Raw genomic sequence first — 27,893 nt, forward strand, 5'->3', positions numbered from 1 at the left:
GTTTTAGAGGTTATTAAGAGCATGGGAAGTGATAGCAGTCCGAGTTTAGACAGTATGTCCGCTATGTTCTACCAACAAAATTGGGATATTTTTGTTCTTTTAGTAACAAAAACTGTCCTTCATGTCCTCAATGATGGTGGATCTCCAACTGCTTTCAACAAAACACTATTTTGTTAATTCCAAAAAAAAAAAAACTGAAGGAGATGAAAGACTTTCGGCCAAGATGTTGGTATTTCGTTTCAAAAGCATTCTTCCATATGTCATTTCAGAGTCACAAAGTGCTTTCTTACCGAATCGTTTAATAACTGATAATGTCGTGGTGGCTTTCAAACTTGTGCATAGCTTGAAGCATAAAACTCGGGGTAAGATTGGCTATGCTGCACTCAAACTTGATATGAGTAAGGCATTCGATAGAATGAAATGGTCTTTTCTTTCTGCTGTCATGGGGAAAATGGGTTTTGGTGTTAGATGGATCTCTCTTATCATGACTTGCTTGCACACAAATCAGTTTTCATTTCTTATAAATGGTGAAGTACCGGGATCCGTCATTCCTCAGCGAGGTCTTCGTCAGGGTGATCCGCTATCACCATATTTGTTCCTAATTTGTTCTGAAGGTTTATCTAGGCTCTTACAATATGAAGAATCAATTGGTCGGCTGAAAGGTCTATCAGTTTCGCGACGTGCCCCAACTGTTACTCACTTATTCTTTGCGGATGATAGCCTTTTGTTTTGTCGAGCTGATGACAGATCTTGTGGTGCTATTAAAAGGGCTTTGGATGTTTACCACCGTGCTTCCGGGCAACAACTTAATACAGATAAGTTTGTCATGTCTTTTTCACCAAACACTCAAGAGTCGGGTAAGCTTTCTTTCCAGAAAATTTTAGGGATACCTATTTGTGAATGTCATGAAAAATACTTGGGGCTCCCGGCATACTCCGAGCGCAACAAAAAGCAACATTTCAACAACATTAAAGATCGTATTTGGAAGCTTTTACACTCTTGGACAGACAAGCTTTTTTCTATTGGTGGCAAAGAGGTCCTCTTGAAAGCGGTAATCCAATCTATTCCTACCTATGCGATGAGTTGTTTTAAATTACCATCCGAGTTTTGCAAAGAAATTGAATCTATGATGGAAAACTTCTGGTGGGGAACATCGACCGACAAGAATAAAATTCATTGGAAAAAATGGAAATACCTTTGTTGTTCAAAATTGGAAGGGGGTATGGGATTTAGAGATTTTGTTCACTTTAACCAAGCTTTATTGGCTAAACAAGCTTGGTTAATTTTTCAAAATCCTAATTCTCTACTAAGTCGTGTGTTAAAGGGCCGATATTTTCCAAATAATAATTTTCTGGATGCAGGGAAAGGTGGTTTATCATCTCTTACATGGCAAGGCATTTGTTGGTTTATTGAAAGAAGACCTAAGAATGAAAGTTGGTGATGGCTCAACAAGGTTCGGATCCTTGGATCCCTGGCAAGTCTCAATTTGTTCCTTTATTTTACTCAGGATCCTCTACAAATAAAGTTTCAGATTACATAACAAGTGAGAGAGAATTGGAGCTTGTTTGGCTGTGTTTTCAGTTTTTAATTTTTAAAATTGTGTTTTTAAAAGTGTTAGAGTATTAGTTGTATATTAGGTGTAAAAGAATTAGGGTAACTTGTATTTAGTAGTTTCCTATTTTGTTGGTAGTTTCCTATTTCCTAGTCTCCTAGCTTTGTATATAAATATGTACTATTCTATGAAATACATACACAATTTGAATCACTATTTTCTACATGGTATCAGAGCATTGTGATTCAAAATTCGAAATTCGAAATTAGGGTTCTGAAAAAAAAAAAAAATTAGGGTTTGAGTTTAGGGTTGTTTTTTCGAAAATCCTATTTGGAGTGAACATTGTTTCTCACCGCCCACATAGGAGGACTGCCCAGCCGCCGATCTACGAACCCCCGAAGTGCGGTCGCCGGATTCCTCGCGCGTGGGGCTCACGCGCCGCCTGAAGCTTCTGCGAGTGGGGCTCACGCGCCGGCGCGTGGAGGCGCGTGTGACGGCGCCTTCGACGGCGTTCTGTTGCCGATTCTTCACTGGGTTCTTCTAAGCCCACTCGCATCTGTTCTAGGTTGTAATTCGGTATTTGTTTGTCTTCTTCGTGTTTGGGTGTTCATTCTTTGGTGTTCTTTTGTTCTTTTTCTCTGTCTTTGTGTTTGCTTTTGAGATTATGGCAGAGATAAGATCAGATTCAAAATCAGTTGTTGTGTCTGATGTTGTTCCCGTAATGTCTAAAATCACGGATCATAAGTTGATTGGTTCGAATTATTTGGAATGGAGTAAGACGATTCGACTGTATTTGAGGAGTATTGACAAAGATGATCACTTGACTGACGATCCTCCTGAAGAAACAAACGATTCAAGGAAAATATGGCTCCGTGAGGATGCTCGCTTGTTCCTTCAAATTCGAAATTCTATCGATAATGAGGTAATTAGTTTGATTAATCATTGTGAATTGGTTAAAGAACTAATGGGTTACTTGGAGTTTTTGTATTCTGGCAAAGACAACATATCTCGCATATATGATGTTTGCAAAGCTTTTTATCGCGCGGAGAAACAAGATAAGTCTCTTATGAATTATTTTATGGCTTTCAAGAAAACATATGAAGAACTTAATGTGCTATTACCGTTTAGTCCTGATGTAAAAGTTCAACAGCGCCAACGAGAACAGATGGCTATTATGAGTTTTCTTGCGGGACTCTCATCCGAATTTGACTCGCAAAGTCACAAGTTCTCTCCGGTTCCGATGTCTCCTCTTTACAAGATGTGTTTACTCGTGTTCTTCGCACAGAGACTACCTCTTCAACTCCTCTGAATAGCGCCTTGGTGAGTCGTAATAATTCTGCACCGGAAAGAAACTCTACTCCAAGTGGATTTAAAGGAGGTAATTCACAAGGACCTGATAACCGCACACCAAATTCTGGGAGCATCATGTGCAATTATTGTAAGAAACCAGGCCACACCAAGTTTGAGTGTAGGAAGTTACAATTTAAGAATCGACAACAACACTCTGCCAATATTGCAAGCACTAGTGATGCATCTGACAAATCGGTCCTTATTTCTGCTGATGAATTTGCCAAGTTCTCAAGGTATCGTGAAACACTTAAGTCTTCATCTTCTTCTGTCACTGCGATTGCTGATTCAGGTAACTCTAATGCCTGCCTTCTTTCCAAATCCTCAAAATGGGTCATTGATTCTGGTGCCACAGATCATATGACAGGTAATTCCCGTCTCTTTTCCACTTTTCAGTCTCACAGTCCCACTTCTGTTGTCACCTTAGCTGATGGGTCAACGACACGTTCTTGGATCTGGCACTATTGTTCCTACACCTATGCTATCTTTATCATCAGTCTTACATTTACCTGATTTGTCCTTTAATTTGCTTTCTGTTAGTCAACTCACTCGTAATCTAAATTGTTGCATCTCATTCTTTCCTGATCATTGTTTGTTTCAGGATCTTATGACGAAGAAGATTATTGGTAAAGGACATGAATCTGGTGGCTTGTATGTTCTTGACCCACTTCCGCCAACCGCTATTGCTTGTTCGAGTGTTGCTTCCGCTTTTGAGGCTCATTGTCGTTTAGGTCATCCATCCCTTCCTTTGCTCAAGAAACTGTGTCCCCAATATAGTAGTTTATCTTCGTTAAAATGTGAGTCATGTCAGTTTGCCAAACATCATCGTGTTAGTTTGAGTCCACGTGTCAATAAACGTGCTAGTGTTCCTTTTGAGTTAGTTCATTCTGATGTTTGGGGTCCTTCTCCTATTTTGTCTCAACCTGGATTCAGGTATTTTGTTACTTTTGTGGATGATCATTCTCGTTTAACTTGGTTATATTTAATGAAAAATCGTTCTGAGTTGTTTTCTATATTCTGTGCTTTTTGTGCTGAGATTCAAACTCAATTTAATGTATCTATTCGTACTTTGAGAAGTGATAATGCCAAAGAGTACATGTCTGCTCAATTTCAATCTTATATGACCTCTAATGGCATGCTTCATGAAACTTCTTGTGTTGATACGGCACCTCAGAATGGTGTTGCAGAACGTAAAAACAGACATCTTCTTGAAACTGCACGTGCTCTCTTGTTTCAAATGAAAGTCCCTAAACCTTTTTGGGCCGATGCAGTTTCCACGGCATGCTTTCTTATTAATCGCATGCCCTCTTCTGTTCTTAATGGTGAAATTCCATTTAAAATTTTTTTTCCTAATAAGTCATTATTTCCAGTTGCTCCGCGAGTATTTGGTAGTGTTTGTTTTGCTCGCGATGTCCGTCCATCTGTCACCAAATTAGACCCTAAGGCACTAAAGTGTGTCTTTCTTGGTTATTCTCGTCTTCAGAAAGGGTATAGGTGTTACTGTCCTGATCTCAACAAATATCTTGTGTCTATTGATGTTACTTTTGTAGAAAATACACCTTATTTTTCATCTTCCACTACTTCTACTAGTCAGGGGGAGTGTAACACCCTAACTATCTTAGGCGTATTACGTGATTTTTAAACGTACTGTGCAGCTCGTTGCTAGTCAACGAGGTTTATGGAAAAACGTGATTAATTAAAATTTTGCTTTTTCATTAAACTTATAAACCATTTTGCAAAAAGTCTCGGGATCCCGATTTATAAAATATTTACAAACGTTTTTACTGTTCAACTTTTACATCAAAATAAAGTCGTCTAACGACAGTTACAAAATCTCAGCCCTGCTGTCCCGAGGATCGTACGCTCCAGGCCTAACCGCCCCGACATGTACAATCTCATATGCTCGGTCACGGTCCATCAGCTACAGCCTTGCCTTTACCTACACATGAACATAAACTGTGAGTCGACAGACTCAGTAAGAAAAGCATAATAATAACATACATAAAACTGACTGCCGTGTCCAACACGATACTGAGTCCCGCTACTGCCATGTCCAACATGGTACTGAGCACTACTGCCATGTCCAACACGATACTGAGTCCCGCTACTGCCATGTCCAACATGGTACTGAGCACTACTGCCATGTCCAACATGGTACTGAGTTTTGAACGTTCAGGGGACGGTACTATTGACAAGTATCCTCCCTCGATCTGGCCGAACCGGTCATACTCCGCCCGCCGGTCATACTCCAGCCTGTACCGACGGGATAGGTCAATAGCACTGAACCACCAACCAGTGTCAGCCTGATCGGTCGAACCGGTCATACTCCGCCGTCGGTCATACTCCACCTCGTACCGACGTGACAGGGTTGGGTGGTTCGAAGCCTAAATACATATCTAATGTAATCTAACAGTCTTCCTACATGCACGCTAAACATGTAATCTACATATGCATACCGTTATACTAATCTTACACGGATTCCGATTTCGGGTGTGCCGTCAACCCGACCGGAACCGAAGCCGAACGGCGGATTGCGGCTCCTAAACCATAAAAATCACAACGCTATAAGTGACACGCTAAATCACTTCCCGGGGACTAAAACTTGAAACTAAAAGTTTCCCTATCGATAAAAAGCATGGCAATACCCCTAAAAACCCAAAAACGAGGAAAACTAGGGTTCTGAAAAATCCCCAACCGGCAGACCGGTTGCCCAACCGAATTCGGTTACGGGAAATTCTGAACCCCCATCCGAATTCCGGATGCTCAATCGATTCGGTTCCTCGCGAGCAGAACCATAAAATCTCATAACTTGACCAATTCAACCCCAATTGGTCCCAAACTTTCCAGACCTGTTCTATATGCCCCAAATAACAATTCAAGAGCATCAAACCTACCCAGAAATCACACATGCAAAATTCACCATTGGAGCTCAAGCTTTGAGTTCCAAACTCAAGCTTGAGAAAAACCACCTAACATGCATCCTAACCTATTTAATTCTACTCAAGTAAGCATATAATCATCTCTGAAAACATACAGAAACATCCAGCAATTCACAGAAACCAAACATAGCATTTTCTCTCAAAATTCATAACTTTTGCAAAGAAAACTCAAGGCTTTAACAATCTAACCTACATGCTTCTAACATAGCTTAAATCATTTCAATTTAACATGCTTACACCACAACAATTAACCACAGAATCACAGCAACAACAATATATCCAAAACATGCATGCATTTCATTAAATTTACTTAAAACTCAAGAAAACACAAAAGGAAGTTCTAAGAGATCACACCTTGATTAGATTACACAAAGATGAGATGGAAATCACAAGAAATTGAGGAGAAAATCCCTGCCCTAGCAGCCAACACCAAGCCGAAAAGAGGGAGGAAGAGAGAGCTTCTTTTTGAAAAATTTCTTACTTTTTTACACTTAGCATAAATTTGTAAAAATTGGAAATAAACTAAAGCCACCTATTACATTTACTTCAGCCAAAAATATAAACAATTAACATTTATTTTTCAAATAAACAAGCCACTAAAAGACAAAAAGTCATTGGGGCAAAAAGACCATTTTGCCCCTCCTTTCTAAAATCACATAAAAATCACTAAAGGGGTAATTTGGGAAATTCTAAATTCCCGGCCATTCCCGACATTCCCAATGTCTAAAACCCGTCCCCAAAATACTAACATACTAAGTTGTGATTTCTACTGAGCCAAACGCCGCGTTCCAAAATACCGGACACCGGAAATGCGAAATATAAAAGCTACTGATAACATACTCATGCATATCTGAATTCCATAAATATCCATAATAAATTATTTAAATAGCTATAAATAATTCCATGATTAAACATAAACAACTGCTAATTTCCAAATTAACTAAGCGGGCTTTACAACTATCCCCCCCTTAAAAGGATTTCGTCCCCGAAATCTAACCTGAATAACTCTGGATATTGAGCTCGCATATCTGATTCTAGCTCCCAGGTGGCTTCTTCCACCTTACTGTTTCTCCAGAGAACCTTGACCAACGCTATGGTCTTATTCCGAAGGACTTTATCCTTTCTATCCAGGATCTGCACTGGCTGTTCCTCATAAGACATATCTGACTGAAGCTGAAGGCCCTCAGAATTGAGTATATGAGAGGGGTCTGAAACGTATTTTCTCAACATTGAGACATGAAATACGTTGTGCACTGCTGATAAGGCTGGAGGCAATGCTAACCGATATGCCACTTGACCTATCTTCTCGAGAATCTCGAAAGGTCCTGTAAATCTAGGGCATAACTTGCCTCTTTTCCCGAAACGTTTAATCCCCTTCATCGGAGATACTCGCAAAAACACATGGTCCCCTACTCGGAACTCAACATCCCTACGTTTCGGATCTGCGTAACTCTTCTGTCTGCTCTGTGAGGCAAGCATTCTAGCTTTTATCTTCTCTATTGCCTCATTGGTCCGTTGAACTGACTCTGGACCTAGGTATTTTCTCTCCCCTGTCTCATCCCAGTGGATAGGGGATCTGCATTTTCTACCGTACAACAGTTCGTAGGGTGCCATCCCTATCGTACTCTGGTAACTGTTGTTGTAAGAGAACTCTATCAACGGTAGATATTTACTCCATGAACCCTCAAAGTCCATAACACAGGCTCTCAGCATATCCTCCAATATCTGAATTGTCCTTTCGGACTGACCATCTGTCTGAGGATGAAATGCTGTACTGAATTTTAGCTTCGTACCCATTGCGCGTTGCAAACTCTGCCAAAATTTGGAGGTGAATTTCGGATCCCTGTCCGAAACTATAGATTTCGGTACCCCGTGAAGTCTCACTATCTCCCTGACATATAACTCTGCCAACTGATCCACTGAAAATGTCGTTCTAACCGGCAGAAAATGAGCAGATTTCGTAAATCGATCCACCACTACCCAGATGGAGTCATACATACCCGTGGTCCTAGGTAACCCGACCACAAAATCCATCGTAATATCCTCCCATTTCCATTCTGGTAGGGTTAGAGGCTGCAACAACCCTGCTGGTCTCTGATGTTCAGCCTTGATCTGCTGACACGTGAGGCATCTCGATACGAATTCTACCAAATTCTTCTTCATACCGTTCCACCAGAAGTACGGTTTCAAGCCTTGGTACATCTTGGTGGTGCCGGGATGCAGAGAATATAGAGTAGAATGAGCCTCCTCAAAGATCTCGTTCCTCAAGTCCACACTGTTCGGGACACAAACCCTGGCTTTATACAAAAGCATTCCACTGTCTGACACTGAAAAGTCTTTGGCCTGACCAGCCAATACCTCATCTCGGATCTTCACTAACTCCGGATATGTCGTCTGAGCAACCTTTATTCTTTCTAACAGATCAGATTTCAGCGTTAAGTTGTGAAGCTGACCTACCACAAACTCAATGCTGGACCTAACCATATCCTCTGCTAGCTGAGGTGAGATCTGAACCATGCTAGCCACTTGCCCGGGACCCTTTCTGCTCAGGGCATCGGCCACTACATTGGCTTTCCCGGGATGGTAAAGAATCTCACAATCATAGTCCTTCACTAATTCCAACCAACGCCTTTGTCTCATGTTCAAATCTTTCTGAGTAAAGAAATACTTGAGACTTTTATGGTCGGTATAGATCTCGCACTTCTCCCCATACAAGTAATGCCGCCAAATCTTCAGTGCAAAAACCACTGCGGCCAATTCTAAATCATGAGTCGGGTATCGCTGTTCATAATCCTTTAACTGACGGGAGGCGTAAGCGATAACCCGATCGGCTTGCATCAATACGCACCCCAAACCCTGTTTGGATGCGTCACAATAGACCACGAACTTCTCCTTGTCCGAAGGCAAAGCTAGCACCGGAGCAGTAATCAACCTCTGTTTCAGCTCCTGAAAACTAGCTTCGCATTTATCTGACCAGATAAATCGCTGATTCTTCTTTGTAAGCTCGGTTAGGGGCATTGAAATTTTGGAGAACCCCTCCACGAACCTACGGTAGTACCCAGCTAATCCCAAGAAGCTTCTGATCTCTGTCACTGTCTTCGGTCTCGGCCAATCCCTGACGGATTCGATCTTCCCGGGATCCACCTTGATCCCATCTTTACTCACAATGTGCCCTAGGAAGGACACCTGAGACAACCAGAACTCACATTTCTTGAACTTGGCGTAGAGTCTATGTTCTCGAAGTCGTTGCAGTACCATCTGGAGGTGTAACTCATGCTCCTCTTCTGACTGAGAGTACACGAGGATGTCGTCGATAAACACAATCACACAGATATCGAGGAAATCCTTGAATACCCTATTCATCAGGTCCATGAATGCTGCAGGAGCATTGGTTAGTCCGAATGACATAACCGTGAACTCGTAGTGTCCATACCTAGTGCGGAAAGCCGTCTTTGGAATGTCCTCCTCTCGGATCCTCAACTGATGATAACCCGAACGGAGATCAATCTTGGAAAAGACCGTCTTCCCCTGAAGCTGATCGAACAAGTCATCGATCCTAGGTAATGGATATTTATTCTTCACCGTCAGCTTGTTCAACTCCCTGTAGTCGATGCACATCCTCATAGATCCATCCTTCTTCTTCACGAACAAAACCGGGGCTCCCCAGGTGACACACTGGGCCGAATGAACCCTATGTCAAGCAACCCTTGGAGCTGAATCTTCAATTCCTTAAGTTCAGCTGGAGCCATCCTATACGGGGCTTTGGAAACCGGATCCACCCCTGGTGCCAAGTCAATCACGAAGTCAATCTCCCGCTGAGGTGGTAACCCTGGAAGTTCTTCGGGAAAAACGTCCAAAAATTCCCGAACCACACTGATGTCCTCTGGCCGAATGGTGTCTGGCCGAGTGGTGTCCACCACCACGGCCAGAAACCCTAAGCACCCACCGTGCAATAATTCTCTCGCTGACATAGCCGAGATCACCGGGATCCGAGATCCCTGAACCGAACCCACAAATACGAACGGTTCTTCACTTTCCGGTTGGAAGACCACCATCTTCCTCTTACAATCAATGCTCGCCGAATATTTAGATAGGAAATCCATTCCTAAAATAATATCAAATTCGACTAAGCTCATCTCTATCAGATCAGCGCTTAACTCTCTACCATCTATCCTGATCGGCATAGACCTAATCCACCTATTGGAGATAACCAATTCTCCGCCAGGTAACAGGGTTCCAAACCCTGATTCATATCTATCAAAGGGTCTACCCAACTTACTAAAGACTCTGGCCGCCACATAAGAATGTGTAGCCCCAGAATCAAACAGCACTGAATAAAACGAGTTGTTAATAAAGAGCTGACCTGTAACAACTGATGGGCTGGCATCTGCATCGGCTGCGTGATGGCGAATACCCTGGCTGGAGTGGGTATCGCTGGAGCTCTCGGTGCCTCTGGCCGGAGCTGGGGACATTCCCTCTTGAAGTGCCCGGGCATGCCACAATGAAAGCATCCCTGCCCCTTGCACTCACCCCGATGGTGCCTCTTGCAGCTAGGGCACTCGGGATAGGAGAATCGGGTCTCATTACCACCAGGACGACTCCCTCTGTTCGGTTCCCCCGAACCTCTTGTTCGGCTCGAGCCGCCGAAGCGTGGGTGCCCTCTTCCTCTGATCAATGGCCGAACCACTACTCCCCCTGCTGAAGCCTGATGCAGGAGGGGTAGGAGCTCCGCCACTAACCGGAGTACTGGCTGATTCTGACATACACCCCACTGCGCCCTCAGCTCGCAGTGCCTTCTCCACCATCTGAGCATAGGTGGTGCTGTCGTCTGTGGTAATCATCAGGTCATGCCTGATCTTGGGACTCAACCCGTCCAAATACTTCTCCTTCCTGCTGAAGTCGGTCGGCACAATTCCCGAGGCTAACCTCGCCAACCGGTCAAACTGAGTAGTATACTCAGTGACACTCATGTTCTCCCGCTGGGTCAGGTGAACGAACTCTTTCCTCTTGGCGCTTCTAACCGCCTCATTGTAGTATTTCGCGTTGAAGAGTTCCTGGAACCTTTCCCAGGTCATGGTGGTGACATCGTGAATCTGAGACACCATGTCCCACCATACCAGGGCATCCTCCTGGAACTGAAATGTGGCGCACACCACTCTGTCGTTACCGGTGACACCCATGAAGTTCAAGATTCTGGTGATCACCGTAAGCCACTGCTCGGCTTTCGATACATCTGGACCTCCCAGGAATACCGGAGGTGCTTGTTTCCGGAACCGCTCATACAATGGTTCCAATCTATGGGCCGCCACCACTATCTCGGCACAGGCGGCGAGGGCGGTGCCACTTTGGAACTGCGGCACCGGAACCGCAGGGAGCACCCTGCCGTCTCAACCTCCGGATCTCGAGGTCTTGTTCTTCGATCCGGCTTGCATCTCCGCAAACCGCAACTCCCAATTCGGGGCTCCCGATCGGCCGGGGAGCTCGGCGCCCGTGGCGGGTCCTCAACACCCCGACCACGAGCCCGCCTCGGGGACCTCTACCTCGGCCCCTACAGTGGGGAAACCGAGCTCCCTCTCCCTGATTCGACCCCACGGAGTTGCCCATACTCCTGGTAGTCCTCCTGGCGTCCATCTAGTTAGAACCGCCTGCGAAACCGAGTTGGCATATCAGGTCGTATTCAAGGCGAGCTTACTAATGCCGCTTAATTTGGAAATTAGAAATGAAACATGCGCCTATTCTACTATCAGGCTACTAACATGCTTCCTAACAGGCTTTTCTTTTTCATAACTGAATAAAATAAACTACTAAAGCAATAAAGGCTTACTGAACCGTGAACCGAGCTAACTGCTGATGATGATTGTACATGTCGTGACGATCTTCGGAAGACAACCTGGCGGCTCTGATACCAAATTGTAACACCCTAACTATCTTAGGCGTATTACGTGATTTTTAAACGTACTGTGCAGCTCGTTGCTAGTCAACGAGGTTTATGGAAAAACGTGATTAATTAAAATTTTGCTTTTTCATTAAACTTATAAACCATTTTGCAAAAAGTCTCGGGATCCCGATTTATAAAATATTTACAAACGTTTTTACTGTTCAACTTTTACATCAAAATAAAGTCGTCTAACGACAGTTACAAAATCTCGGCCGTCGTCCCGAGGATCGTACGCTCCGTGCCTAACCGCCCCGACATGTACAATCTCATATGCTCTGGTCACGGTCCATCGCCCATGCCTTGCCTTTACCTACACATGAACATAAACCGTGAGTCGACGTACTCGCAAGAAAAGCATAATAATAACATACATAAAACTGACTGCCGTGTCCAACACGATACTGAGTCCCGCTACTGCCATGTCCAACATGGTACTGAGCACTACTGCCATGTCCAACACGATACTGAGTCCCGCTACTGCCATGTCCAACATGGTACTGAGCACTACTGCCATGTCCAACATGGTACTGAGTTTTGAACGTTCAGGGGACGGTACTATTGACAAGTATCCTCCTGATCGGTCGAACCGGTCATACTCCATTCTTGGTCATACTCCACCGTACCGACGGGATAGGTCAATAAGATCGAACCACCAACTAGTGTCGACTGACGGTCGAACCGGCCATACTCCCTACTTGGTCATACTCCAGCCTGTACCGACGTGACAGGGTTGGGTGGTTCGAAGCCTAAATACATATCTAATGTAATCTAACAGGCTTCCTACATGCACGCTAAACATGTAATCTACATATGCATACTGTTATACTAATCTTACCTGGATTCCGATTTCAGTGTGCTTGGCCAACCCGACCGGAACCGAAGCCGAACTACGGACATCGGCTCCTAAACCATAAAAATCACAACGCTATAAATGACACGCTAAATCACTTCCCGGACTAAAACTTGAAACTAAAAGTTTCCCTATCGATAAAAAGCATGGCAATACCCCTAAAAACCCAAAAACGAGGAAAACTAGTGGTTCGAAAAATCCCCAACCCAAGCAGACGTTGCCCAACCGAATTCCGGTTCGGGAAATTTCGAACCCCCATCCGACCCGATGCTCAACCGAATTCCGGCTCTCGCAAAAGAACCATAAAATCTCATAACTTGACCAATTCAACCCCAATTGGTCCCAAACTTTCCAGACCTGTTCTATATGCCCCAAATAACAATTCAAGAGCATCAAACCTACCCAGAAATCACACATGCAAAATTCACCATTGGAGCTCAAGCTTTGAGTTCCAAACTCAAGCTTGAGCAAAACCACCTAACATGCATCCTAACCTATTTAATTCTACTCAAGTAAGCATATAATAAAATTGGAAATAAACTAAAGCCACCTATTACATTTACTTCAGCCAAAAATATAAACAATTAACATTTATTTTTCAAATAAACAAGCCACTAAAAGACAAAAAGTCATTGGGGCAAAAAGACCATTTTGCCCCTCCTTTCTAAAATCACATAAAAATCACTAAAGGGGTAATTTGGGAAATTCTAAATTCCCGGCCATTCCCGACATTCCCAATGTCTAAAACCCGTCCCCAAAATACTAACATACTAAGTTGTGATTTCTACTGAGCCAAACGCCGCGTTCCAAAATACCGGACACCGGAAATGCGAAATATAAAAGCTACTGATAACATACTCATGCATATCTGAATTCCATAAATATCCATAATAAATTATTTAAATAGCTATAAATAATTCCATGATTAAACATAAACAACTGCTAATTTCCAAATTAACTAAGCGGGCTTTACAGGGAGGATGATGATTTGTTGGTTTATTCTGTCACATCCTATGCGCCTGCTCCATGTTCTGGCGGGTCTCTTGTTCCTTCACCTGCCTCGGTCGTCACCCCCACAATGTCTACACCTCCACCACCTCCACCACCTCTACCACCTCCACCACTCCCTCGGCCTCCTATAGTGTACACCGTGCGCCCTCCTCCACCTCCTGTTTCATGTCCTGCACCTGCATCTTCGTCATCAGATCTGGACATCTCAGATGATCTTCCCATTGCACTACGTAAAGGTAAACGTCAATGTACTTTTCCTATTACTTCTTTTGTGTCTTATAATCATCTCTCCTCTTCTTCTTGTTCTTTTATTGCTTCTCTTGATTCTATCACTATTCCTAAAACTGTTCGAGAAGCGATGTCTCATTCTGGTTGGCTTGCTGCAATGATAGAAGAGATGAATGCTTTGGTTGCGAATGGTACTTGGGTCTTGGTTGATTTACCTTCCGGAAAACAGGCCATCGGGTGTAAATGGGTGTTCACGGTTAAATTCAATCCAGACGGCACAGTTGCTCGCTTAAAGGCCCGTCTTGTTGCCAAGGGTTATGCTCAAACCTATGGAGTGGACTATTGTGATACTTTTTCTCCTGTTGCTAAACTCACATCTGTTCGACTGTTCATTTCCATGGCAGCTACTCATCATTGGCCTTTGCATCAGCTTGATATTAAAAATGCTTTTCTTCATGGAGATCTTGAGGAAGAAGTATATATGGAGCAACCTCCTGGGTTTGTTGCTCAGGGGGAGTTAGGGCGAGTTTGTCATCTTCGCAAATCTTTATATGGATTGAAACAAAGCCCTCGTGCTTGGTTTGGTAAATTTAGTCGTCTGTTGAGAAGTTTGGTTTGTTGAAAAGTAAGTCGGATCATTCTGTGTTTTATAAAAGATCAACTGTTGGTATCATTTTGTTAGTGGTGTATGTTGATGACATCGTTATTACTGGAAATGATACTGAAGGCATCTCATCCCTTAAGTCTTTCATTCACACCCAGTTTAACACGACAGATTTAGGGGAACTCAAGTATTTCTTGGGGATTGAAGTTACTCGGAGTAAACAAGGTATTTTTCTGATACCAACAGTTGATCTTTTATAAAACACAGAATGATCTGACTTACTTTTCAACAAACCAAACTTCTCAACAGCCTGACTAAATTTACCAAACCAAGCACGAGGGCTTTGTTTCAATCCATATAAAGATTTGCGAAGATGACAAACTCGCCCTAACTCCCCCTGAGCAACAAACCCAGGAGGTTGCTCCATATATACTTCTTCCTCAAGATCTCCATGAAGAAAAGCATTTTTAATATCAAGCTGCTCTTCATATTGCCTCGAATCCCGTATTCCACGAGCGAACTAAGCACATTGAGATCGATTGTCATTTTGTTCGTGAGAAAATTCAACAAGGTCTGATCTCCACAGGATATGTGAAAACCGGAGAACAACTAGGAGATATTTTTACAAAAGCTTTGAATGGGGTGCGGATAGACTATCTTTGTAACAAGCTGGGCATGATTAACATCTATGCTCCAACAGGGAGTGTTAGAGTATTAGCTGTATATTAGGTGTAAAAGAATTAGGGTAACTTGTATTTAGTAGTTTCCTATTTTGTTGGTAGTTTCCTATTTCCTAGTCTCCTAGCTTTGTATATAAATATGTACTATTCTATGAAATACATACACAATTTGAATCACTATTTTCTACAAAAAGTTATAATAGAAAACAGTTTTTTGTCATTTTAAAAATTTAATGGTGTTTTGCACAAATTTTTAAAAGCTGTTTTTAGATTTTTTCTTACAAAAAAAAAAAAAAAATCAATATTTTAGCACCATACCATGACATTAACCCATCCGGGTGTAGGTTCGGTATGGTTTCGAGTCTAGGATCCGAGTATGTGAGTAAAATGTAAAATATAATATGTTAGACAAAAAAATTATTTTTGAAAATTGAAAATAACATTTTGATGTTTTCTATTTTCTAGGTTTTTAAAACTCAATTTTTAAAAAACCGTTTTAAAAATTTTTGCCAAACGACTCCTAATAGTTTTAAAAAACAGAAAACAATTTTTAAACTGTAAAGCCAAACAGACTCTTGAATTTTCCCAAATTGCAAGCTGATTTCTCTCTTGTAGATGTCGATCACATTCTGTCAATTTCTCTTTCTCTTCACGCTTCTCAGGACGATTGGGTTTGGCATCACACAACTGCTGAATACACTGTGAAATCTGGTTACCATCTAGCTTGTTCGATTGCTAAGGAGTCAAATGAATCTTCTTCTCTCTCACATGAACAATGGTGGAGATCATATTGGAGTTTGAATTTACCTTCAAAGGTATAAAGATTATTGGTTGGAGAGTGATTCAAAATTCAATACCAGTTGCTGCAGCATTATTCAAACGAAAGACCATCACTTCTGCACCATGTAGTTTATGTCAAAATGCATGGGAATTTGTGGGGCATGCAATGTTTAGCTGCAAACATGCTAGATCAATTTGGCTTCAAACGAATTTCACCATTGATTTTCGATCTGCTGTTATCTCTAATCCAACTGATTTCTTGTTTCATCTCTCAAAAGTTCGTACCAAATCTAAGTTGGAAACCATTATTTGCATTATGTGGTCCATTTGATATGATAAGAACAATGTTATTCATGGGAAAAAAGATTAGAGTCCAACCAAAATCAACTCAAAAGCAGAGTGGCTTACCTGCATAATTTCCAAAACCTGACTGGTTCAACTCTGCATAAAAGCGATTCAAATGTTGCTGGTGTGATGGGTAAACATGGCACTGGTGTGACACATAACAATCAAACATCTGAAGTTAATTGCTCCCCCATTGCTACTGGCTTTATCCTTCCCACATGAATATGCTACACTTCAACCAAGATCTACAACTAGTACTTTCCTTACTGGTGCAACATTTACTACTTCTACATCGACAATGAGGTAAATGATTTGGCAGCCTCCTCCACATAATTACCTTAAATTAAATATTGATGCAACTTTTGATTCTTCAAACAATAAAATTGGATTAGGTTCTATTGTTCGAGATTCTTAAGGAAATGTAATTGTGGCAATGTCAAAATCAGCTCTTGGTTGTTATAGTCCTCAAGAAATGTTTTATTACTTGCAAATGGCTCATGATCTAAACTTGGATTTCATTGAAACAAATTCATTATTACTGGCTAATGCAGTTAATCGTCCACCATCTTTTAGGTCAGATTTAGTCATAGATATTTGACGACACTTATCCAATCTTCCTCAAGTCATATTAAACAAACTACTAATAAAGCAGCTCATGAATTAGCAAAACAAACTTTTATTGCAGGTTAATGTTTGTATCTGGCTTGAGAAAATCCTCTCTAATGTTGTAAATGACAGGTTCTAATTTAAAATAACAAACTTTTCTAAAAAAAAAAGTCACCTAATTATGTGAGTATGACATCAGACAACATCACTCCCATAATCCCATTTACAAATCTTATCATTTCATTTTCTAATATCTGAAATTTTTCCAAATAATAAAAAAAAAAACCTCAATCCTAAAAATATTATAGTCCGACACTATTGATTCAATTCGACATTACATCGTCTTTGGCCATAAGTGAGGGAATTGGCTATCATTTTTCTGATAAGATGCTAAATACTTTCTGATTTAGGTTTTTGAAACCTAATTAAATTATGTGAGTATCACATTTACAATTCCTATCATTTGAAATTTTTCCAAATAAAAAAAAAACAAAATTTTTTGTTGTAAGTGAGGGAATTGGCTATCGTTTTTCTTCTAAAGTTGGGTTCAACACATATTCACAATCTAGTACAAGAGGAACAACAAATGCCTTGGACAATTCTTGATTGGACAAACAATGCCTAAAATTTAAAAGATAAACTAATAGGTAAAATAACTTTAAACTCAACCATATAAATTTTTAATTAACTAAATAATAAAAGATAACCTATTTCTAACTTATGATACAACCTCACAAAAACCTCTCCCATTTTCAGTAATGTGTAAGAAAAGACATAAAAATATAAGGAAGCTTCAGTTCTCCAAGGTGAAAAAACTTCAAAGATTATTATCTCAGTTAAAAATAACTCATTTATTAGATGAGAATCATCACAAGCTTCACTTGTATTAAAATATAAACAATTTTCTTTTAAAAAAAACAAATAGAATATTAGTCGTCAGATAGGAGCGAAAGACTAAAAAGTAACATTGTAATCACAGAATTTCATCTGAACTATGCATAAAAAAATCATCATCCGACCAATTAACAAAATAATCAAATTTAAAAACAAGGTCTCATAAGATTGATTATCAACATGTAAAATTCGGACATATGCTTGTCAAAATTTAGTATTTAATCATCGACCATCAAAATATAATTGGACTCAGAATATGGGTGGTGATATAACAGAATGGTCGGCAAGGACTTGTTAAAGCCCATTACGACGAACGAGACCTAATCACAATCGTCACTGTCCAATAAAACATTCAAAATCAAAATTAAACAACAAAGAGATTTAAGTAAGAGGCATCAGTTCTCCAAGGTGTTAGCATCAAGCTTAAATCAGACGCAAATTACCCATTTACAAATCAATTTTCATCACATGACCTCAATCAAATCAATTGAAAAACATTTTTAAAAAAGAAAAGAGGAATTTGAAGAAGAGAGAAAGCGATCAGAGCCTGTCGAGATTCATAATAACATCAAGACTGTTACCAGTATCAGCGGATTGACAGATTAATGAATTTGAATCATCACCTCGCCTTCAATATCTCCGTAAATAATAAAAAAAAAAAGAATGGAAAAATTTCAAAAGAGAAAAATGAATCCAAGTATGATACAGCTCAGAACTTCTTAGAGGTTTGTGTAGCCGTCACAGACATTTTAATGCCTCAAGCACAGGTGTTTCTTCCTCACGGCTGCTACTAGACCAAATAGAACTGCAACTAGGGTTTAGAAAAGAGAGGTTTAGAGAGAGAGTGGATGATATGATATGAACATGTGAAAAGAGCGTATTTATAAGAGAAAAGATCAACCTGAGGATGATGATGATACAAAACCCTAATTAAGAGGGCCTGGGTTGGTTGGGTTGGGTTGGGCTAAAATTGGGATAAATAAGCCCAATATACAAGTAAAGTCGGTACTTTTCTAAAAGGGCATTTTACAAAAATACTGGATTTGAAGTAATACTTTTCAATTTTACTGCCACACGGCAGAGATAACATTTATACTGTCCTCCCCCATTTTTTTTCTTTTATACTGTAAATACCAAAACAAACGTATGAGACCTCCATCTTTCACAACCACAGACAAAACCACCACAACAACACCAGGACAACCGGAAAATAACCATTAATTCTGACAAGATTGAGCAAAAGCAGTGAAATCGACGTCAAATAAATAATCATGGCAAAACAACGGTAAAACAACACTAAAACAATCAAACAAAACAAAAGAAAAAAATGATTAAAAAAACAAACAATCTGCTGCACAACCTCAACACCAGATGCAAAATCAACTATATTTGCAAGTCTATTCCTAGAAAATTATAATAAAAAAACTATTACAACAACATTGAAACAACACAAAAACAAATGAAGCAAATATAACTACTTAAAAAAATATAAAAGAAACACACACCTCAAAACTCTCTTATGAGTGAGCTCGTCAAATGTATTTATAGGAGAACCAAAATAAAAAAACCAAAAAAAAATAGCTAAATAAATCATGAAAAATAACACTAAAATAAATAAAAAAAATAAAAGAAAAAATAATTAAAAAATTAACTTTCTTTGTGCACAAAATTAACAAAGAAAGTTCTTGCAAATATAGAATGAAAGAATCATATACAGTAATAGTCTTACCTTCCATTAAAGTGGTGAAATCTAGAAGACAAAAAAAAAAAAAAAAGGATGGAAGCTTGCTGGGAAAAGAAACAACATAACAAATGCAACAAATGTAGGGAGCTGAGGCACAACAAAAGAACATACAGGAGAAAACATCAAAAATAAAAAGAAGCAGAACAACTAAAAAACACCAGTGGAACAACGGAGAAAAACTGAACATATATTGGAGCATACGATATTGAAAAAAATAACTTACATACAAATTTTATTATTTTCATATTACTATTTAAAATAGACCAGTATAATAATATTTTGAAAAATGTGATAAAAAATGAAAGAAAACAACATTAAAACAACCTTAAAACAACAATAAAACAAACCAGCAACAGAAAAGGGTAAGTTGGAGAAAGATGGTGGACTTGGAAGTACGATAGAGATGGAACTAACGATTAGAGATCAAAGACACCGAATGACATAAACTTAGTGGAAGTTTTTGAAAGATTTATACAAAAAGTTCATCACAGAGCAAGCTCTCCATCTCTCTCTCACACACACAACCACACTCTTATCTTTCCTCATTCTTCTTCTTCTTCTTCTTCCTCTTTAATATGTTGTTGTTTTTGTTACTAGCTTTTATTTGGATAATGTTGTAGACTTGAGAAAAAGAAAAGAAAAAAATGAAGAAGAAGGTGAATAGTGGAGAGAGAGCCCAAACACAATGAAAAAATATATATAAATGAAGAATGAGGTAAATAATGAAAGTTATTATACATTACCAAAAAAAAAAAAAAATAACGTGTAGAAATTAAGTTTTTTCATGATTATATTTTTTGAAAAAAAAAAATCACAAAAGTGACTACACATCACATCAAAACTTTTTCAATACAATAAAAAATTTTATAATTAGTTTTTTTTAAAAAAATATATATATGTGACTGATTGACGTGACAACTAATTTTCCCATCAACTTTTATAATTAAAAAAAAAACACATTTTAAAGTGACAAGAAAATACATCTTGAAGCCCAACGTATAAAAGTTATAAACTACACAGTATAAATATAAATTATACCGCCTAAGAGTATAAAAGTAAAAAAAATGAAAAAGTCAGTGGTGTGTGTAATTTTCCCTTTCTAAAATGTGTTTTGAAAATGGGATATGTTTTAGGGATTATTTTAAAAATACACAAAAACAATAACAAAAAATATATGCTTGTATGGAATTTTTAATATTTTTATGATTTTTAAGAATTTATTTATAGAAAATAAGATATGTTGGTGTTTTCATGTTATTATATGTTATTTGTATATCATTTTTATGTTGCTTTTCTATTTTTTATGTAATTTTTTTTTGTTGTTTTCGTATTATTTTTAATAGTGTAAATATATATATGAATGTAATAGTGTAAAAAATTAACAAAAAATACTATTTTTTGTAAATTTCTCATTGTTTTACTATTGACCTTTCATTTTTGTAGTTTTTTTAATGTTGTATATGGTTATTGAATTTAGGGTTGTTCATCAAATTGTCCCCACTAGGGATGCATATTTCCCCCACGCGCGACCCGCCCCTAATGGGGCGAGGATTCCCCGTCTAAATGGGGAACAGGGCGGGGACGGGGATTACTTTTTGTCCCCGAATGTTAAACGGGGCGGGGACGGGGATCACACTCCTCGCCCCGACGGGGATGCGCTTAGTATTTTATCTTATATTTCTAGTAATAGTTTATAATTTATAATTTATGTTTGTATTTTTTTTAGTATATTAGTATATTTTTTATGAATTTTATGTTGTGTTTTGGATAATAATTAGTTTATTGAATAATAATTAATGTGTAATATTTTAATTCTTATATATTTTAATATTTTTGTATATTAAAAATTTTATTATAAACTTTATTTTTTATTAGGGGATTCCCCGCCCCGTCCCCGCTCCCATTAGGAGATTCCCCGCCCCATCCCCGATGGGGAATAAGCGGGGATGGGGATTAAAATCCTTAACGGGGATGGGGACGGGGGGAGCACTCCCCGCCAATTCCCCGCCCCGTGTACATCCCTAGTCCCCACTGTACCACACTACAGAAAAGTGCAATTTGAAATCTTTTGCAATGCGATTTTAGTTTGCATTTTTGCCAAATCGCGCAGTGCGATTTGTAATTTTAAATAGGTGGCCTCAAGTGTCCAAAGTAAACACTTAGAAATATTTCCAAGTGTTGGAAAATTTTTCCTTGTAAGGCTTTATTTTTTTTTATCTACTTTGTATTTTTATAACATTATTGGACAAGAGAGCTCCCAAACATAACATGAGATTAGTTGGAGTGTATCTCTTGTGAGATGGAGCAGTGAGGTTTGGGCCCCTCCCTTGTGTGGAGTGAGATGGAGAAAGGCGTGGCACAAGGGGCGACTGAGTGAGAGAGTGCAATCGAGGGGATGTGATTCGAGTGAGGAAGTGCGAGCAAAAGGGTGAGGTGAGTGTGTGAATGAGTGCGAGCAGGGGAGGTCCGCTCATGTGGGGCCTAGGTGGAGCGAGGTTAAGGAACTCTTGGTGTGTTTTGTTGATCTAGTATTCTTGATATAGGATAATTGAGTTTCTTTGATAATTTGCATATATGGTGACCTTGTTTGACAAATCAAACATAAATTATGAATATGATATATTTTATAAGAATTTATTTTTATTTATTTATTTATTTTTATAAAAATCTATTTATTTTCTTTATTCTCTTTTAAGATATTTTTTTTAGTAATATTAACTTACTTTGCAAGATATGCTTAATTGTTTATAAAATGGGGACCATTACCCGTTATATTACCAATTAATTCTTGACAATGCAAATGGGGACCATTACCCGTTATATTACCAACAGACAAACCTGTTGGCATCTCTAAATTAATTGGTAATATGTATACAGTATTCTAACATGTGGTAATTGCTACTGAACATAATTATGCATATATATGAAAACACAATACACAAATATTTTAAATAAATATGTCCGATATCATATTTACGCATATACTGGAAAAATAATCTTACTGATATTAATAATATATCTATCATCTATACATTACTTTAGGAATTAATAATGAATGAAGTCAGTGCAACAAACAACCACAACCGTATAGATATACTTCATTAATAAAAGATGACTTGGCATGGGCGGTATAATTAACTATTTGATTATAGTCAGTGTAATTCATATATATATGCCAAGTCATCATGTGTACATATATATATCATTTATGAATAGATGCGATTGAAATTTTTTGATTTGCAGTAATATATTTCTGCCATGAACAGCCGCACAGTATATTTATATATAAAAGTCATCTTTTATTAATGAAGTATATCTATACGGTTGTGGTTGTTTGTTGCACTGACTTCATTCATTATTAATTCCTAAAGTAATGTATAGATGATAGATATATTATTAATATCAGTAAGATTATTTTTCCAGTATATGCGTAAATATGATATCGGACATATTTATTTAAAATATTTGTGTATTGTGTTTTCATATATATGCATAATTATGTTCAGTAGCAATTACCACATGTTAGAATACTGTAAACTCTGAATATAGCCCTAATTAATTCAAGAGAATCAAACAATAAGATTAAGGAATAGCGGAAGCGTACCGGAGTCCATAGAATCGACCTTTAAATGATCTTTATTAGTATGATCTTCCAATTTGCATCAAAACCTTTCTCTGAAAGTTTTGCTCTTGGTGATGGGGATACTAGAGTGAAAAGATACGATGCAAATGGGGACCATTACCCGTTATATTACCAACAGACAAACCTGTTGGCAATATTTTTGACTATTTCTATTTGGCCCCTCATCAATATAGAAATTGTCTAATTGGTATCCACATATTAAAATCATGACAATCATGCCCTTAAGTCATAAACTTTATTCCAAAATAGACCACATAAATTTGACTTATTTATTTGATGACCCAACACACATTTTATATATACAATTGTGACCCCAATTATTTCTAACAATCTCCCACTGGGTCACATATGTATATATATAAATGTGTTAACCTTATTGAGCTCATAACTTTGTCATCATAACCATAGGCATGTGCAATCTCGTCCATTAACTATATCAACATAGGATCAAAGCGATTTTCGTTGTATCAATCACAACTAAACCCATCAATGGTCACATACATCAACATAGCCAAATGACATAGATCAATTATGATAATGTGGTATGAAAATTACATGCATGGTGATCTATTCATGTCAATTTTCAATTGGTCCTACTTTACTTTATGGAGATCAAAACTTTAGCTTAAATGTACAAAGTGGAATAAACTGAATAACATAATTTCTGATCAGAAAAATATCCAAATACACATGTTTCATAAAACAAATAAAACACACTAAAGACAAACTCCCACTGAATCTAGATATCTTCATAATCTAAAACACCCATACGAGCAGTGTGCTCATGAAAGACCTTGGGTGGCAAACCCTTAGTAAGGGGGTCTGCGATCATGGAGTTTGTACCTAAGTGTTCTATACAAATCTGCCCACTTTGTACCCTTTCTTTTACAACAAGGAACTTGATGTCAATGTGTTTTGACTTCGTCGAGCTCCTATTGTTGTTGGAATACAATACAGCTGACTTATTGTCACAATACAACTTAAGTGGTCTTTCAATTCCATCCACAATGCGCAGCCCAGTGACAAAGTTTCTCAGCCATATACCATGGTTGGATGCCTCATAACATGCAACAAATTCTGCTGCCATGGTGGATGAAGCTATGAGTGTTTGTTTTGCACTCCTCCATGATATAGCTCCACCACCTAACAGATATATGTAGCCCGAAGTGGATCTCCTACTATCTTGGCATCCCGCAAAGTCAGAGTCAGAGTATCCAATGATCTCAAAGTGATCTGACCTCCTATATGTGAGCATGTACTCTCTTGTTCTCTTCAAATATCTCATAACCTTTTTGGCTGCTTTCCAGTGATCAATTCCTGGATTGCTTAAGTATCTGCCTAACACTCCAACAATGTACGCTATATCCGGACGCGTACAAACTTGAGCATACATAAGACTCCCAACAGCTGAAGCATAAGGAATCTTTTGCATTTCTTGAATTTCAAGGCTTCCTTTAGGGCATTGTTTAAGACAAAATTTGTCTCCTTTAACGACAGGGGTATCACCTGGTCTACAATCTTGCATGCCAAATCGTTTGAGTACTTTATCGATATAGCTCTTTTGTGATAATCCAAGAATACCCCGAGAACGGTCTCGATGTATTTGAATTCCTAAAACAAAAGAGGCGTCACCAAGATCTTTCATCTCAAAATGCTTCGATAGAAATCTCTTGGTTTCGTGCAATAAGCCTATATCATTAGTGGCAAGCAATATGTCATCGACATATAGAACCAGAAATATACACTTACTCCCACTAAACTTATGATACACACAATCATCAACAGCATTCATCTCAAAACCAAATAAGAGAACCACTTGATGAAATTTGTGGTACCATTGACGGGAAGCTTGCTTGAGTCCATAGATGGATTTTTTTAATTTGCAAACCATTTTCTTTGGGTCACCAACCACAAAGTTTTCTGGTTGCTCCATATAAATTGTCTCATCAATGTCTCCATTGAGAAGCTTATTTGTTTTAACATCCATCTGATGTAACTCAAGATCAAAGTGAGCAACAAGTGCCATTATTATCCTAAAAGAGTCTTTCGATGAAACCGGAGAGAAAGTCTCTTTATAATCAATGCCTTCTTTCTGAGTATAGCCTTTTGCTACAAGACGTGCCTTAAACCTCACCACATTACCATTTTCATCCCTCTTGGTTTTAAATATCCATTTACAACCAATTGGTTTTACACCTTCTGGTAATGGGACAACTTCCCAAACTTTATTGTCTTGCATAGACTTATTCTCTTCATTCATGGCATCATTCCACTTATGAGAGTTAGAACTTTTCATGGCCTGATGAAAGTTGATTGGATCATCTTCCATCATTCCAATGCCATCCTCATGTTCTTGAAGATACACTATGTATTCATCTGGATTAATAGCATTTCTTCTTTCTCTAGTGGACCGTCGCAAAGGCACTTGTTCTTGAGGTTGTTGAGTTTGTACCTCTGGGGTTTGAGTGACTATGTTTGGTTGCTCTTGATCTGAAACTTGATCAATATTAGGAATGGAATCCTGAATATTGTCAAAAGCAACTATTGGAATAGAAATCAACTCATCTTCAAGAGAAGTGGGTGATTCTAAATCCTCCTCAAAAATAAAGTCTTTAACCGTATTTCTCCCCCCAAACTCAATATCCTCAAAGAACTTTGCAGTTCCCGTTTCAAATATATTCTTTACTTTGGGATCATAAAACTTGAAACCCCTAGATCGTTCAGAATATCCAATAAAGTAGCCGCTCACGGTTTTGGGTTCCGGCTTCTTTTCATTTGGCCTATAAGGCCTAGCCTGTTGGACATCCCCAAACATGAAAGTGCTTAAGACTAGGCTTTCGCCCCGTCCAAAGCTCATAAGGTGTTTTTGCACCGCTTTAGTTGGTACCCTATTCAAAATGTAGGTCTCGTCTTAAGTGCCTCTCCCCAGAGTGATTCTGGTAAGGTTGAATGACTGATCATACTCCTTACCATATCTTTAAGAGTACGGTTTCGTCTTTCAGCAACACCATTCATGCTAGGAGATCCTGGCATAGTGTACTGTGGGACAATTCCACACTCCTCTAGATATCTAGCAAAAGGTCCTGGACGTTGTTCACCTGATCCGTCATATCTGCCATAGTACTCACCACCACGGTCAGACCTGACTTGCTTTATTCTTTTGCTAAGTTGATTCTCAACTTCAAATTTCTTTAAAAGATTTGAACACGTCCAACACTTGAGACTTTTCATGAAGTAGAAATAGGTACGCATATCTTGAGTAATCATCTATGAATGATACAAAATATCGTTGACCATTCCAAGAAGGTGTAGGAAATGGCCCACAAATATCTGTATGTATCAACTCTAAGACATCGGTAGCTCTTTTCGCATCCAATTTCTTTGTTTTGGTCTGTTTGCCTTTGATGCATTCAATACAAACATCAAAGTCTGAAAAATCAATTGAATCTAAAATTCCATCAGATACAAGTCGCTCAACTCTATTTCTAGAGATGTGACCTAACCGTTTGTGCCATAAGGAACTTGATTTTTCATAATCCATTTTACGCTTAGTACCACGTGATTCAACATTCAAGGTTTCATTATAAGAAGCAACGGTGTCAAGCAAATATAAGTTGTCATAAACCATAAGAGAACCAGTTCCAACAGTATTTGAATTAATAGATAAACTGAAACAATTGTTTCCAAATGAACAACAATAACCTAATTTGTCCAAACAAGAAACAGAAACCAAATTCCGTCTAAATGACGGTACAACAAAAGTATCTATCAAATCCAAATAGTAACCAGTACTTAATAACAACCTAAAATGCCCTATTGCTTCCACATTTACCGACTTGCCATCTCCCACATAAATGCTTCTTTCAGCATCATTTGGCTTTCGGTAACTCAGGCAACCCTTTCTTTGCTCGCCATGCAATGTACTTAGCACATTCTTTCTTCATGTGTCCTTTCATGTTGCAAAAGAAACAACCATCATCACTGTTGGTTTGAGTTTGTTTCTTATGTGCAGGACCTTTATCCTTAGCAGCCTCATTCTTTCTTTTCTTGCCCTTATCCTTAGAGGTGCTTGCCAAATGAGCACTTTCAGTCTTTTCTTGCTTCAATCTTTCTTCCTCTTGAACACAAAATGAAATGAGCTCATTAAGAGTCCACTTCTCCCTTTGGCGGTGTATGTGACCTTAAATTGACTGAATTGTGGAGGAAGAGAGATAAGCACTAAATGCACAAGCAAGTCATCTGAAAGCTCAAGCTTTAGTGCCTTCAACTTTGAAGCAAGGTGAGACATTTCCATAATGTACTCCCTTATATTTTCCTTGCCCTTAAACTTCATGGAAATAAGTTTCTTTAAAAGAGTACTTGTTTCCGCCTTATCGCTTTTCGCAAAGCGCTTCTCAATTTCAACAAGGAAAGTTGTGGCATCGGTGACCTCCTCGGACACCGCACCCCTAAAAGCCTCAGGTATGCCGCGCTTAATAATCATAAGACTCATGCGGTTTGAACGGTCCCACTTCTCATAAATCCTCCTTTGCTCGGAGGTACTAGTATCCGTAAGAGAAGCAGGACGATCCATCCTTAATGCAAGGTCAAGATCCATGCAGCCAAGAACAATAAAAATGTTCTCCTTCCAGTCCTTAAAGTTATTACCATTAAGGACCGGTACCGAATTAAGATTAGCAGATACACTAGCAACAGCTGAAAAGAACAATACAATTACATAAATAACATGCTC

The 27,893-nt window shown here is 38.9% G+C and overlaps 6 non-coding genes across 6 annotated transcripts; all 6 read right to left on the reverse strand.

Moving 5' to 3' along the window:
* Positions 1-17,665: 17,665 nt before the first annotated feature.
* Positions 17,666-17,761, reverse strand: LOC115718279 (small nucleolar RNA Z101). Its single transcript, XR_004011861.1, has one exon. It is a non-coding gene; the product is annotated as a small nucleolar RNA Z101 (small nucleolar RNA).
* Positions 17,762-17,808: 47 nt separating this feature from the next.
* LOC115718273 (small nucleolar RNA snR60/Z15/Z230/Z193/J17) lies at positions 17,809-17,903 on the reverse strand. Its single transcript, XR_004011856.2, has one exon. It is a non-coding gene; the product is annotated as a small nucleolar RNA snR60/Z15/Z230/Z193/J17 (small nucleolar RNA).
* Positions 17,904-18,019: 116 nt separating this feature from the next.
* Positions 18,020-18,116, reverse strand: LOC115718276 (small nucleolar RNA Z43). The gene has a single exon (XR_004011858.1). It is a non-coding gene; the product is annotated as a small nucleolar RNA Z43 (small nucleolar RNA).
* Positions 18,117-18,161: 45 nt separating this feature from the next.
* On the reverse strand, positions 18,162-18,252 carry LOC115718278 (small nucleolar RNA Z101). The gene has a single exon (XR_004011860.1). It is a non-coding gene; the product is annotated as a small nucleolar RNA Z101 (small nucleolar RNA).
* A 58-nt stretch (positions 18,253-18,310) lies between these two features.
* On the reverse strand, positions 18,311-18,402 carry LOC115718290 (small nucleolar RNA snoR14). Its single transcript, XR_004011872.2, has one exon. It is a non-coding gene; the product is annotated as a small nucleolar RNA snoR14 (small nucleolar RNA).
* Positions 18,403-18,479: 77 nt separating this feature from the next.
* On the reverse strand, positions 18,480-18,561 carry LOC115718286 (small nucleolar RNA U61). The gene has a single exon (XR_004011868.2). It is a non-coding gene; the product is annotated as a small nucleolar RNA U61 (small nucleolar RNA).
* Between the last annotated feature and the right edge of the window lie 9,332 nt (positions 18,562-27,893).

Source organism: Cannabis sativa, chromosome 5 (genome assembly GCF_029168945.1).
Source record: "Cannabis sativa cultivar Pink pepper isolate KNU-18-1 chromosome 5, ASM2916894v1, whole genome shotgun sequence".
Lineage (NCBI taxonomy): Eukaryota > Viridiplantae > Streptophyta > Magnoliopsida > Rosales > Cannabaceae > Cannabis > Cannabis sativa.